A 15526-nucleotide genomic window follows, 5' to 3' on the forward strand; every position below is an offset into this window, starting at 1 on the left:
TATATATCTAAATAGACAGACATAGACAGATGGTCAGCCTGCATATATACATGCGTACATACACACACAAGATTTTTGAATATTTTATGTTATTAATTAGAAAACTATGACTGGAAAATTAAGAGCAAGCCATTCTATAAGGTTTATACACAGGAGACAAATTGCCAGGTGATTAGGTAGTCACAACTTCTGCTTTAATAAGTTATGCCATTTCTCCCCCAAAATGATTACATTATGCCTCCATTGATAATGCATAAGAGTTCCTATTGTGAGGACCCAAACAGTCATAAGTAGAAGTTACACTCACTCTTCCCAGTCCTGAAAATGGAATTACAACTAAAATGTAGAACAATCCACCTGAATAACCAACTGAAGACAAGCTTAACGGAAGACTGATAACTAAGGACTTACAGAAGAAGTCACATTGAGACTGGTAGGATGGGCAATGACACAAAACAGTCTAGCCCCACACCAATGAGCAATGACCAAGGATCCGGTGGGATATTTCAGCTGCTAAGGTCCCCCCTGAAGAGCATGAAGTCTCTACCTCACACGGGCCCAAACCCAGAGAGAGGAGACCATACAACATCTGACTGTGAAAATTAGTGGGGACTCTATACACCAGGAAGAGACAGGGCATGCTTAGAAACCCACGTGCCCTCTTAAAGGGCCAATACACAAAATCTCATTTGAAGCCACTTACCATAAGCTCCAGTTGGGGGGAGGAGAGCTCAAAGCAGACTAGAGTTGTGTGAGGAGAGACTGGGTCATGTGGCTCTGGGGAGAGACTGAAAGGACAGCCTCCAGGGTCCCTCTCTCACATTACCCACAGACACAATCTTTCTTGGGTTAAGCACTCTCCTCTATATGCCATCAGCCTGGGGGAATGCAATAGCCCCAACCTCCCAACTCCCTGTTGTCCCATCCTGTGGAGCTCACACCCTGTAGAGCAGTCAGCTGCCTGGGTCCAGGATGCAGTGGTCTGGGCAGACTCAGCAGATGTCTGAGAATGAGTTGTGTGGCTCTTGTGTGGCCATTCCCTTACCTTCCCCACATGGCTGACCAATGCCACCCCAATGGGAAATCCACTAGTCCCACACTTCCAATTCCTGAGGCCCTCCCTGCCAAGCTCAGGCTCTCCTGCAGCTCCAAGCAGAATCCACGACAGACTGAGTTGTGTGGCTCTAGGATGGGGGTCATTTTTCCTCACTAGCTTGACTGGTGTAGAGACTTCTCTTCACCGGGCCAAATTTTGTTCTGTTTGGGACTGATAAACTCTGCTGGCCTTCCTTTGAAAACTCCCTGAGACCCGGCTCCAGCACAAAGGTCTGTGGGCACCAGTGGGTAGCAGCTAGCCTTGGTGTATGCTGGAAATTTTGCTGAGTGGCCGCAGTCCCAGCACTGGTGCCAAGTTTGAGTCTGTATCAGTTTGGTGAGCACCATTCGCACCTAGCTGGTGACTCACTGAGAACCTACCTTACACAACTTACATACTGCCAAAAGCTCTTTCAGTGACTAAGCCTAACAGGCAGCTTGAAATCAGAGGCAGGAAAGATGGATCTCAGGATGACTTTGGCCCTTTGTTAGCCTGCCCCTGGGTTCCATGATGGTAGAAGCCAACCTTGGTGCATAGCTTGGTACTTCCCACACACATCCAGGTCCAGCAGAGGCTGCCACAAAGTGTGTTTCACTTGGTAGCTCCAAGCAGGTTGTTCAGGACCAGTCACACACAGCATTTGACAGTCCCTCCCAAGAGGCCCCAAATCTAATACACCAAGTGGCAAGGTTCAGACAATATCAGAGCAGGATCCAATTAGCTCCACAAGAGCCACATCCAAAGGGAGATCTCAACATGTACCAGATTCTGCTGGGGCAAATTCTGCTTTGTGTGGTCAGCACCCTGTGGTCAGGGTCAATCCTCAGAGTGAGCAAGCCTGAGGGTTAACACCATGCACAGACAGCCCAACTGCAATCAAGACTCAACTACAACAGGAGGACTCATATAAACCACACAAGATTCCTGAAAGACCCAGCTCAGGTGATCAGGGAGACTGTACCACTGAGACCTACAGGACATCTACATAATGCCTACCAAGACTGGAAGACATAGCAGATCTACCTAATACCCACAAACACAGAGAAGCAGCCAAAATGGGGAGATTAAAAAGCATGTCCCAAATAAAAGAACAGGAGAAATCTCTAGAAAAAGAACTAAATAAAATGGAGGCAAGAATCTACCAGAGATAGAGTCCAAAACAATAGTTATAAGGTTACTCAAGAAACTTAGTGAGAATCAACAGCATGAAAAAGGACATAGAAACCATAAAAACTGTCAGAAATGAAGAATACAGTATCTGAAATGAAGAATACATTGAAGAAATAAATAGTAAGTTAGATAAAGCAAAAAATCAAATTTGTGATTTGGAAGACAAGGTAGCAGAAAACACCCAAATCAGAGCAGCAAAAAATATATATATAATAAAATAATTTTTAAAAATGAGAAGAGTTTAAGGGATCTTTGGGACAACATAAAGTGTAACAACATCTGAATCATAGCAGTACTGGAAGAAGAAGAAAAAGAGCAACAGATTGAGAAACTACTTTAAGAAATAATAACTTCCATAATGTGGTGAAGAAAAAAGACACACCAGTCCAAGAAGTACAGAGAGTCCCTAACAACATGAACCCAAAAAGGCCCACTCCAAGGACACATCATACTTAAAATGCCACAAGTTAAAGACAAAGAGACTATCTTAAAAGCAGTAAGAGAAAGAAACTTAGTTACCTACAATGGACCTCCCATAAGATTGTCAGATGATTTCTCAACAAACATTGGCACAAAATATTTAAAGTGATGAAAAGCAAGAACCTACAACCAAGACTATTTTACCAAGCAAAGCTAGCATTTAAAGTTAAAAGAGAAATAAAGAGCTTCTCAGACCAATAAAATAAAATAAAATAAAATAAAATAAAATAAAATAAAATAAAATAAAATAAAATAAAATAAAATAAAATAAAATGCAAAAGGGTTTCATTACTACCAAACCAGTATTGCAAGAAAGATTAAAGAGCCCTTTTTAAAAAGAAGAAATAAAAAAGATAGACATAAGTAATGAAATGGCAATATATACACACCTATTATTAATCTCTTTAACTGAAAATGACTTAAATATGCCAATCAAAAGACATATGGTAGCTGAATGAATAAGAAAACAAGACCCATATAAATGCTGTTTATAAGAGATCCACCTGAGAATGAAAGACACACACAGACTAAAAGTAAAGAGATGGGAAAAGAAAGATATGCCATGCAAATGGAAATGAAAAAAAGGATTGGGTAGCAATACTTCTAGCAGACTTACTAGACTTTAGAACAAAGTCTATCATAACAGACAAAGAGCACTAAATAATAATAACAAAATAAATCTAACAAGAGAACATAATCCTTGTATCATGTATGCACCCAACATAAGCACAACTAAATATATAAAATACATCTTGATGGACATAAAGGGAGAGATTGACAGTAATACAATCATAGTAAGGTATTTTAACACCACACTGACATCAATGTATAAATCTTCCAGAAAGAAAATTAACAAAAAAAACAAAACAGGGACTTAAATGACACACTATATTAGATGGATTTTATTGATATCTACAGAGCATTTCACCCCAAAGCGGCCCAATATACATTCTTTTCAAGTGCACATGAAACATTTTCTGGTATACCCACATAGCAAGTCTTAATAAATTTAAAAAGAGTGAAATCATATCAAGCATCTTTTCTGACCACAGTCGTAAAAACTAGAAATCAATTGCAAGAAAGAAAACTAAAAAACACAGAGACATGGAGGCAAAATAACATGTTACTAGACGATGAATGGGTTAATAATGAGAACAAGGAAGAAATGAAAAGATACCTTGAGACAAATGAAAGTAAAAACACAACAATGCAAATTCCATGGGACTCAGCAAAAGCAATCCAAAGAGGAACTTTCATAGCAGTAGAGCCCTACCTCAAGAAACAAAAAGAATCTCAAACAATCTGGCCCTAAAAAGAACAATAAACACAGCGCAAAGTTAATAGATGAAAGAAAATAATAAAGATGAGAACAGAAGTAAATAATATAGAGCATAAAAAAATACAAAAGATCCATGAAACCAAGAGCTGACTATTGAAAAGATAAATAATATTGACAAATCTTTAACCAGATTTATTAAAAAAACAAAGAGATAAAACCCAAATAAACTCAAAAATGAAAGAGAAGTAACAACTAACACCACAGAAATACAAAGAATTTTAAGAAAATATTATGAACAACTATATGCCAACAAATTGGACAATCTGGAAGAACTAGATTAATTTATAGAATCATACAATCTTCCAAAACTTAATCAAGAAAAGCCCAAAGTAACTATAAGGAAGAAGATAGTAATAAAGATCAGAGTGAAAATAAATGACATAGAGATCTAAAGTATATATATCTTATATAATAAAAGAGAAACATGTAAAATGACCATACCTCCACTACCCTCACCATCCAATCAGGAGTGACTATGCAAATTAACCCAACAAATATGGCAGTTTAATTTGCATACATAGGCGCCAGGTGGAGAGCAGAGCGGGAGAGCTGGCGGGTCGGAGGACTTGGCAGAGCGGGAGGTCGTGGGATGGAGACAGAGCAGGAAGGGAAAACCAAGCACGTGCAGGGAGCATCAGGAATTCTAGGAATAGTAATTCTGGTGGCAGCCCCAGGACCGGAAGCAGAAGTCCAGAGTGCAGGGAGCACCAGGAATGCTGGAAATCATAGCTTTGGTGGCAGATGGATCACCTAGACACTAGAGCAAAGTGAGCCTGGAGTAACAGCAAAGTTACTGTTGCAGTGGGGGATGGAGAGAAAGCAAAGGTGAGAGACATAAGTAAAATCAGAGTGTCTAAGAAAAATTAAAGGGAAGATATCCTAAAACTTCCAGGAAATCTCCACCAATGAAGCAAAGAAAAAAAAAGCCTCTATTATTCTGTGAGCAACAAACCAAACTGGGTTGGGGTCTCAGACAATTCGCTCATCTGATTGCAAAGACAGACAGAAACTCTCGGATTGGAGAGGGCTCCCTGAGGGCTCCCAGATTGGAGAGGGTGCAGGTCAGGCCTAGGGATCCTACCCATGCACGAATTTTAGAGGCCCGGTACACAAAATTTGTGCATGAGTAGGGTCCCTAGGCCTGGCTGGTGATCAGGGCCAATCTGTGGGGCATGAGTAGGGTCCCTAGGCCTGGCTGGTGATCAGGGCCAATCTGTGGGGCAACCGGCAGGGCAATCAGGGGTCCCTGTTGGCACCCGCCTTGGCCAGCCTGGTGCTGCCTGCTTGCTGACCCTGCCACCCCCCGCTGCCACTGCCAACAGTCGCCTCCCTCTGTGGGGCAACTGGCGGGGCAATTGGGGGGCCCCCCACTGGCACCCGCTTTGGCTGGCCTGGGTCCTGCGGGCTGGGGGCAGCTCCTGCATGAAGTGCCTCCCCCCTGGTGGTCAGTGCGAGTCATAGCAACTGGTTGTTCGGCCGGTCGTTCCGCCATTCAGTTGATTTGCATATTAGGTTTTTATTATAAAGGATATATATACTAGAGGCCCAGTGTACGAACTTCGTGCATGGGGCAGGGAGGGGGGTTGTCTCCTCAGCCCAGCCTGCATCCTCTCCAATCTGGGACCCCTCAGGGGATGTCTGACTCAGAAATCCCTCTCACAATCCGGGACGGCTGGCTCCTAACTGCTCACCTCCCTGCCTGCCTGATTGCCCCAAACTTCTCCCCCTACCAGCCTGATCACCCCTAACAACCTTTGCCTGCCAGCCTGATTGCCCCCAACTGCCCCCTGCCAGTCTGGTCATCCTGGTCGCCCCAACTGCCCCCCTTGCTGGCCTGGTCACCCTCAACTGCCCCCCTGCCAGCCTGGTCACTCCCAACTGCCCTCTCTGCTGGCCTGGTCATCCCCAACTGCCCCCCCCCCCGCCCCACTGACCTGGTTGCCCCTCACTGACTCTCCCACCAGCCTGGTCTCCCCATGCAGCCTGCTGTTCAGTTGTTTGGTCATCCCTCACTAACCCTTCTGCCAGCCTTGTCGCCACATGCAGCCTGATGTTTGGTCGTTACTGTGAGGGCATCTTGACGAATTTGCATATTACCCTTTTATTAATATAGATACACACACACACACACACACACACACACACATATATATATATATATATATATATATATATATATATATATATGTATATATATATATATATGATCAATGAAACCAAGAGCTGGTTCTTTGAAAAGATAAATGATATTGATGAAGCATTAACCATACTCATCAAGAATAAAATAGAGAGCACCCAAATAAATAAAATCAGAAATGAGAGAGAATAAGTAACAACTTGAATCACAGAAATACAAAGGATTGTAAAACAATAGTATGAACAACTATATGCCAACAATTAGACAATCTGGAAGACATGAACAAATTCCTAGAAACATACAATATTCCAAAACTCAATCATAAAGAATCAGAAAACCTGGATAGAATGATAACAAGTAATGAAATTGAAACAGTAATCAAAAAACTCCCAGCAAACAAAAGTCCTGGACCAGATGGCTTTCACAGATGAGCATTACCAAACATTGAGAAAAGAACGAATACCTCAAACTATTCCAAAAATTTCAAGAGGAAGGAACATTTCCAACCTCTTTTTATGAAACAAGCATTATCCTTATTCCAAACCCAGATAAAGACACTACAAAGGAAGAAAATTACAGGCCAATATTCCTGATGAACATAGATGTTAAAATCCTCAAAAAAAATATTGGCAAATCAGATCCAGCAATACATTTAAAAGATCATAAATCATAATCATGTGGGATGCAAGGCTGATACAATATTCACAAATCAATAAATCTGGTACATTATATAAACAAAATTAGAGATAAAAATCACATGACAATATCAATAGATGCCGAAAAACATTTGACAAAATCCAGCAACCTTTTTTGATAAAAACTATCAGCAAAGTGGGAATAGAGAAATCATACTTCAAGATAATAAAGGTTATATATGGCAAACCTGTAGCCAATAATATTCTCAATTAGCAAAAACTAAAACTGTTTCCCTTAAGAACAGGAACAAGACAGGGATGTTCACTTTCACCACTCTGATTCAACATAGTACTGGAAGTTCTAGCTGGAGCGATCAGACAAGAAGAAAACATAAAAGGCATCCAAATTGAAAAGGAGGAAGTAAAACTGTCATAATTTGCAGGTAACAAGATATTGTACATGTACCTAGAAAACCCTAAAGACTCTACCAAAAACCTACTAGATTTAATAAATGAATTTGGCAATGTAGCAGGATACAAAATTAACATCCTGAAATCAAAGGCATCTTTATACACCAACTAGGGGCTAAGTGCACGAATTCATGCACCTTAAAAGGAACTGTGGACTGTGAGGCTGCAGTGGGCACAGGGGCAGGTTTTGGCCCATCCTCCGCACCCCTGGCCAGCCTCTCCCTGGTCCCCTGTCTGCTGGAAGCCCCCACCGCCGCCATTCCCACATGCTGACAGCACCAGCCCCGCTTGCACCCACTAATGGCATGGAGCAATTGGAGCCAGCACCAGCAGTGGGTGCAAGCAGCAGCTCTGGTGCCTGCAGCAGGTGCAAGCACCCGGCAGGACTGCGGCATGCGGGAGCAAAGAATTTTCAGTAATCACCAGAGGCTCACCCCAATGACAGCAACCGGTGCCCTGCCTTGGTCTGGCGCCCCCACTTACCTGCTCCACCATCCCTCCGCAGCCAATGCCCGCCATGTTCCGTGTACACTCCCTGGTAGTCAGCAAACTGTCATAGCAACTGGTTGTTCAGTTGTTCCACCGTTCAGTCTATTTGCATATTAAGGTTTTATATATATAGACTAGTAGCCCAGTGCACAAAATTCGTGCACATTGAAAGGGAATTAATTAGATGAAATATTTTAATATTGCTATTTGTCCTTTCTCTATAATAAAAGTGTGAGAGATAAAAGGAAATGAGTACAATGTATATGAAAACAATACATAATTTTATTAATAACTAAACAATAACAAAATGATATAACAACAATAACAAACTCATAATATAAAAACAACATTGATGCAAATAATGACTGATAAAGTGATTAAACTTATTCTAATATCTCCCTGTATGCCACATTAAGAGTAAAAACACTTTCAGAGTGCTTGACTAATTTCCCTTGAGATAAAGTATTTACAACTTTAACTTTAACGTAAAACATGCTCTTTGAACTCAAGAGAAAGCAACAGCCATAACTGGTTTGGCTCAGTGAAAGGTCCCAGGTTCGATTCCGGTCAGGGGCATGTACCTTGGTTGTGGGCACATCCCCCATAGTAGGTGTGCAGAAGGCAGCTGATCGATGTTTCTCTCTCATCTATGTTTCTAACTCTCTATCCCTCTCCCTTCTACTCTGTAAAAAAATCAATAAAGTATTTTTAACAAATACTTTTAAAAAGAGAGAGAGAGAGAGAGAGAGAGAGAGAGAGAGAGAGAGAAAGCAACATAAAACTGACCATGTCCAAAAATGGGTTCAGGTAGGAATATTCCTACTCTGTCTAGAATTTGTCCTTGTGATTTATTAATAGTCATCACAAATGTTGGCATAATGGGAAACTATCTTCGAATTAATTTAAATGGGTGGCCAGTGTCAGATGGAGACAAATCAATTCTTGGAATCAGAACAATCTCTCCCTCTGCAGATCCTGTTAATATTTCAGCTTTGATAATGTTAGGTCGCAATCTTTTGATAATAAATCTGGTACCATTGCAAAGACCCCATTTACTATTAAGATTTCTCAATAGCATGATGATTGCACCCACTTTCAATTTTAATTTATGACACGGCATTCCAGAAGGAGTAATACTATTAAGAAATTCAATAGGAAAATTTTCCTTTTCAGCATCATCTGTTGAGTCAATGGAATCATCACTCAAATAGGTGTGAAAATCTCCATCAAGTATATCCAAAATTTCTTCATTTAATTTTTGAATGTGCTCATTTTTTGGACAAAGAATTGCACGTTTAGCTATATTTTTAATATTATCTATAGATATATATTTCCAAAGGTGGCTTTAATAATAGATCCATTAAAAATCATTTCATGGGGAATTTCAATAATATCCATTCCTAAATGAAAACTGCTATCAAGTTTGCCATCTCCAAGTTTTACTAACCATTCATTATAAGCAGAATCCTCTGATCTCATATTTGTTTTAAGAGACAACTGTCTGAAACATCCCCAAACACTACAGTACTTTAAACTCGTTTGTACTATGGCCAATCGTATAGCATGGTGACACAAATATCCCCTCTGAAAAGAACTTTCCCACCAAATGCAACATTCAAATTAGCGCCAGCGAGAGCTTTATATGTATGGCACGTGTGCGAGTCAAAGTTTATTTTTAAATTTCCAGTGTGCGTCATGTGTACCGGTTGGTCGGACGGATGGACAAATGTCGGTCACTTAGCCTTTTATCTATACAGATTATGAGTCATGATTTTACCTTTTTAAAAATTATCCTTTAATACCTCCAAAGCACAATGAGTAAGAATCTGAACGTTTATGTGGCTTCTATTTGGTTTCTAGGACAAAGTTCTTTCCTTTACCCACCACTCACTTCTTTCCTTTTAATCTTGAATGTTAATTCCAACATAATTTTTGTAACACCTCTTGAAAAGGATCCCACCAAGTTTTTGATAGTCCACATGATAAAACTTACAGAAAAATACAGCATGAGACTTTCATTCTCTCACTAACTTCTTCATATAACTGTAATTCCTCAGTCTCTATAGAATGAAAAAGGAAAATAAAAGTGCCTTCTCTCATTCCAAGGCCTTTCTCAGTCAGGCAACCACAAAAAGAATGAGCCTACAATTCATGCCATGTAAACTCTATCAGGCATAATTCAAATCAAATCCCATCAGGCAAAGTCTGGGATAATTAAAATGTATAAGAGAACAGTGGTGACCTGGGGGAGAACTTATGAAACCTTGTCTCCTGCTTTTGCTGAATATTCTTTTTGTTATGCTAGACTCAAAGCTCCTATCCGGGACCTGGTCAGGTGGCTGACGGCGCTAACCCACGCCACCTGCCCTGGTCCGTCATCCCTGATAGGGGCTTCGAGTCAGCCGCTGGCGGCGCTAACCGCTAAGCCCCTATCCAGGACCTGGTCAGCCGGCTGCTGGCGCTAACCGCCTGCCCCAGTCCACAATCATTGCTTGGATCCCAAACACACCCCCCACCCCGCCATCTTTGCTGGTTTAATATGTATATTTGCTCCTGATTGGCTGGTGGGCGTGGCTGGTGGGTGTGGCTTATGGGTGTAGCGAAGGTAGGGTCAATTTGCATATTACTGTTTTATTAGGTAGGATAATGTACTCTCATAAAGATAAACTAAAAAAAAGTTTACTACTGCAACAACAACAAAAAAGATATAAAAAAATAAACTTAACCTTTTGCACTCGGATGTCGAGTGTGACTCGACACGGTTAGCATTAGAATAAAGGAATCGAGAAAAAAGCAAGCAAGTGCAAAGGGTTAACCAATAAGGTAAAAGACCTGTAGTTTGAAAACTATAGGACATTGAAAAAAGAAATAGAGGAAGATACAAACAGATGGAAGTATATACTCTGCCCATGGATTAGAAGAATTAACATCATTACAATGTCCACACTACACAAAGCAATCAATAGATGTAATGCAATCCCTATTAAAATACCAATGGCATATTTCACAGATCTAGAACATATGTTGCAAAATATTATATGCAGTAAAAAATAACTCCAAGTAGCCACAGCACTCTTGAGAAAGAAAAACAAAGTGGGAAGGATCACAATATCAGATATCAAACTATACTACAAAACCATTGTAACAAAAAACAGCTTGATACTGACACAGGAACAGTCATATAGATCAATGGAATTGAACAGAGACCCCTGAAATCGAACCAAACCACTATGCTCAATTAATATTTGACAAAAGAGGCAAGAATATACAATGGAGTAAAGACAGTCTCTTCAACAAATGGCGTTGGGAAAATTGGACAGGTACATGCAAAAAAAATGAAACTAGACCACCAACTTACACCATACACAAGAATAAACTCAAAATGGATAAAAGATGTAAATGTCAGTCATAAAACCATAAAAATCCTCGAAGAAGATATAGACAGTAAAATCTCAGACATCTCATGTAGCAGTATTTTCACTGGTACATCTCTTAGGGCAAGGGAAACAAAGGGGAAAAAATAAACCAATAGGACTAAAAAGCTCTGCACAGCAAAAGAAACTATCAAGAAAAATGAAAAGGGAACCCATTGTATGGGAGAAGATATTTGCCAATGAAACATCTGATAAGGAGTTAATTTCCAAAATACATTAAAAACTCATATAACTCAAAAGAAGAAGAAGAAGAAGAAGAAGAAGAAGAAGAAGAAGAAGAAGAAGAAGAAGAAGAAGAAGAAGAAGAAGAAGAAGAAGAAGAAGAAGAAGAAGAAGAAGAAATAACCCAGGTAAAAATGGGCACAGGACCCAAAAAGGCACTTCTCCAAAGAGGACATGCAGATGGCCAAGAGACATATGAAAAAAATGCTCAGCATCAACCTTGCAAAACCCATTGTCTTATCAGCACAGACTAAGCCTCTTGATAGAACAGTGCAAATGAAAAGACATTTAGGTCTCTGAGGTGTGCTTCAGAGCTTCATTTTAATTAAAAGCCTTCTTAAAATGTAAAAGAAAAGGAAGGAAGAAAAGGACACTTTGGATAGACTCTGAAGTGGAGTGAGATTAAAGAGAAGTTTTCCAACAGCTAACCAATCTGAGGCAACCTGAAAACCAATTCATTCAAAGCTATAAATTCCTTCTAAATATTAGTTTAGCTGTAACATACAAGTTTTTTAGAGGCTTAAACATCAGCCATTTATTACCTCTTTTTTGTAGGACAGAGATCCAGGCAGGCTTGGCGTGGTTCTTTACTTGGAATTTCCCAAGGCCAAAATCAAGGGTGGAGCCCTTATTTGGAGGCTCTGGGAAGGGTCTGCTTCAAGGCTCATTTGGGTTACCAGCAGTTCCTTGTTGTAGGACCTAGGTTCTTCTTTCCTTGTAGATGGTCAGGCGGGGGCTGCTCTCGACTCCTGGAGGGCACAAGTCAGGCGTTGTGCATGGAATCCTTCTCACACTAGGAAGCATGGCAGCTGATGAAATGAAATGAGGCAAGGGTACAGTTTAATTGTACCTGGTGGCAAATACACAGTGCTTCTCTTTTTCATTTTCTGGTAGTGTTGATCTGAGGTTCCAAACTACAGACACTTCTGAATATTTCTTTATTTCTTTTTTTTATGCTTCTGGACTTTACCCTCCTGGAATCTGTCCTCTGCTATGTGCTCAGAGCCTAGAACAGTGCCTGACACAGAGGGAGGACCCACGGCTGCTGTTCTGCCTTCTCTCCCACAGGTGCTGACCTTTCATCGCCCACTCCTCCGCAGGCCTGCGTCTCCAGTTTCAAAAACCTGTAACATACAAGTTTTAATATGTGCTAGCTTATTTTTTAGCCCTAACAAATTTACAGGAACTTTAAAAGACCCCAAAAAGCCAAAGAAATCCTGAAGAATAAAAAGCCAGAGATATCACACTCCCTGACTTCAAACTACAATAATCAAAACATAATGCACATTGGCAGAAAAACAGAGACCAATGGAACAGAATTGAGAGCCCAGAAATAAACCCACACATATTTGGGCAACTAATTTTCAACAAAGAAGCCAAAAACATAAAATGGAGAAAAGAAAGCCTCTTCAATAAATGGTTCTGGGAAAACTGGAAAGCCACATTCAAAAGCATGAAATGAGGCCATCTGACACCATAGACAAAAGTTAACTCAAAATGGATTACGGACTTGAATATAAGACTAGAACCAATAAAATACATTAAAAATAGATACTAAACTTATGGACTTTGATCTCAGAGAGGTTTTTGTGAACTTGACCCCAAAGACCAGGGAAGTGTAAGCAAAAATAAATGAATCAAACTACATCAAACTAAAAAGTTTCTGCACAGTGAAAGAGACAATCAACAACAACAAAATACAACCAACTAAATGGTAGAAGATATTTGTGAACCATACTTTCAATAATGGTCTAATATCCAAAATACTTAAAGAACTCACACAATGCAACAAAAAAAATCCAATTTGAAATGGTCAAAAGACCCAAACAGATGCTCTTTTTTGTTGTTGTTAACAAGAAGAACAACTTTTGGCACAAAAGTGCCAATTTTTTTCTTTTTTGAACACATGAACACAAAATATCTCTGCATACCAAAAGAAAATTGCAAAATCTAAACAACCATTATCTTATCTCTACATGGGGATACCACCCCTTCCTTAATAGTTTAGAAAGTGCCTCATATTGCAAGAGATGTACATCCAGTCCAAATTTAATAAAATATATTTAATGTTATAGGCCTGTTAATATAGAAATGAAAATTATACCATTAGTCAAATAAACAAATACAAAATTTTTCAGCCACTAGACACAGAAAGAGCATGAACATGTGAATAGCTAGTGATAAGAAAATGGTTAATCAATAACAAGATCTTCTCTTAAATTTTATGAGGAAAAATCTTGGAGTTAAAGCTGTACTGAAACAATGCCCTCAGCCTCTACTTTCTCAAAATGAAAACCAAGTTACCTCCTTGCTATTGAGCATGAAAATTTTACAGTGCATCCAGGACATCCACAAAGGCTCGCTAGGTCAGGGTGGAGAGGGTGAACCTGAATAGACCCTTTTCCCAAGAAGACCTACAAATGGCAAATGGACATATAAAAAGACGCTCAATTTCACTAGCTAGAAGGGAAGTGCAAATTAAGATCACAATGAGGACACACTTCAGAGTTGGTTCCAGGTTTGGTGCCAGTTCATTTTGGTGGAATGAGTTGGGGACACTGAGTGAGCCATTACAGAGGCAGCGGGCAGCATACACCCTGAGCAGAAAGAATGGCTCCAGCCTGCTCCTTCCTGAAAGAGACATCAGCAACTCAGCCTTAAGCCACCTGAGCTGTGACCTGTGTCTAATAAAAATCTATATTAAAATCTAACTATAGACTGAAAAAAAATTGGCGGCCAAATAGGCAGACATGTCTCGAGCCTTATCCTAGAGCAGATAAAAGGAGCATCTAAATCAAATAACATCCACCCAAAATTGGTGAAATAGACACAGCTGGTGAGACAATTCACAGCCAGGAAGGGCAGAGGATGCTGGGAGAATGGTGAGATTGAGCATCTGGGCTGGAGAGAGTCATGAGACCACTGAGACGAGAGAGTCAGAAGGAAGCTGCACAGCACCAAATCCACGTCCCTTGGGGACAGGCATAACATCCAAGTGTGGAAAGGAAGTCCACTGGGCTGCTGGCAGCAGGGGGTTCTAGATCTAAGTGGACGGCCACAAGAGGCTGAGTCCAGAGGGGCAGCCCGAAGAACTGCCCGAGCCATGCGGTGCTGTGGGAGGGAGGGGAGAAACTAACAGTCATGTGATTGTTTTGTCTCTATTTGATCTTGGCTTTTATTCACTAAACCCAGTTCAAAGGACCTTTCAAACACAAACACTCACCCATGGCTGAGGTGCAGGTGGATGTGCGGACTTGTGGTGTCTGGGAAGAGGCTGTGGAGGACAGCGGGTCGGGGAGAGGTGACCAGGAGTCTGGCACTGAGACATCCTGACCCTCCGACCTAAGCAGCCATTTTCTCCTGAAGAACCAGCCCCTCCCAGCAGCCTCAAGACAGTTAATACAGCTATACCCAGCCTACACCAGAAGTTGTACAAAGGACACAAAAACTCTGAAAAGCCCCAAAGAGCCCTCAGGGACTAAGTTGAAGAGAGGCCATTCAGTCACAGAAAGCGATACAGCACCCTCCCTACCTATAGCCCTGTCAGAAACAGCTGCTTGAGAGATTAAGGTTGATAGCAGGCAGACAGGCTAAGTGAGCAGATTAGGCCCACCTGCTTGCAGTCAAGGCTGTGGAGATAGACACAAACAGAGGACCAATGGATTGCTTAGAACTTCAACATATTACTGACTACCTAACAGGAAACTGAGAAGTGGCTGACAGAACAGAAGAGTGGGATCTTAAACCAGCCCTCATGGGGCATTAAAACTTGGCTGAAATGAATTACACTTCAGTTTTTTATTTTATTTTTTTACTAGAGGCCCAGTGCACGGGTGGGTGTGTCCCTCAGCCCAGCCTTCACCCTCTCCAATCTAGGACCCCTCGAGGGATGTTCGACTGCCCGTTTAGGCCCAATCCTACTAGGACTGCTGGCTCCCAACTGTTCACCTGCCTGCCTTCCTAATTGCCCCTAACTGCCCTCTTCCAGCCTGATTGTCCCTAACTGCCCTCCCCTGCAGGCCTGGTCACCCTTAACTGCCTCCCCTGCCAGCC

This window comes from Cnephaeus nilssonii, assembly GCF_951640355.1.
Source record: "Cnephaeus nilssonii genome assembly, chromosome: 16".
Taxonomy (NCBI): domain Eukaryota; kingdom Metazoa; phylum Chordata; class Mammalia; order Chiroptera; family Vespertilionidae; genus Cnephaeus; species Cnephaeus nilssonii.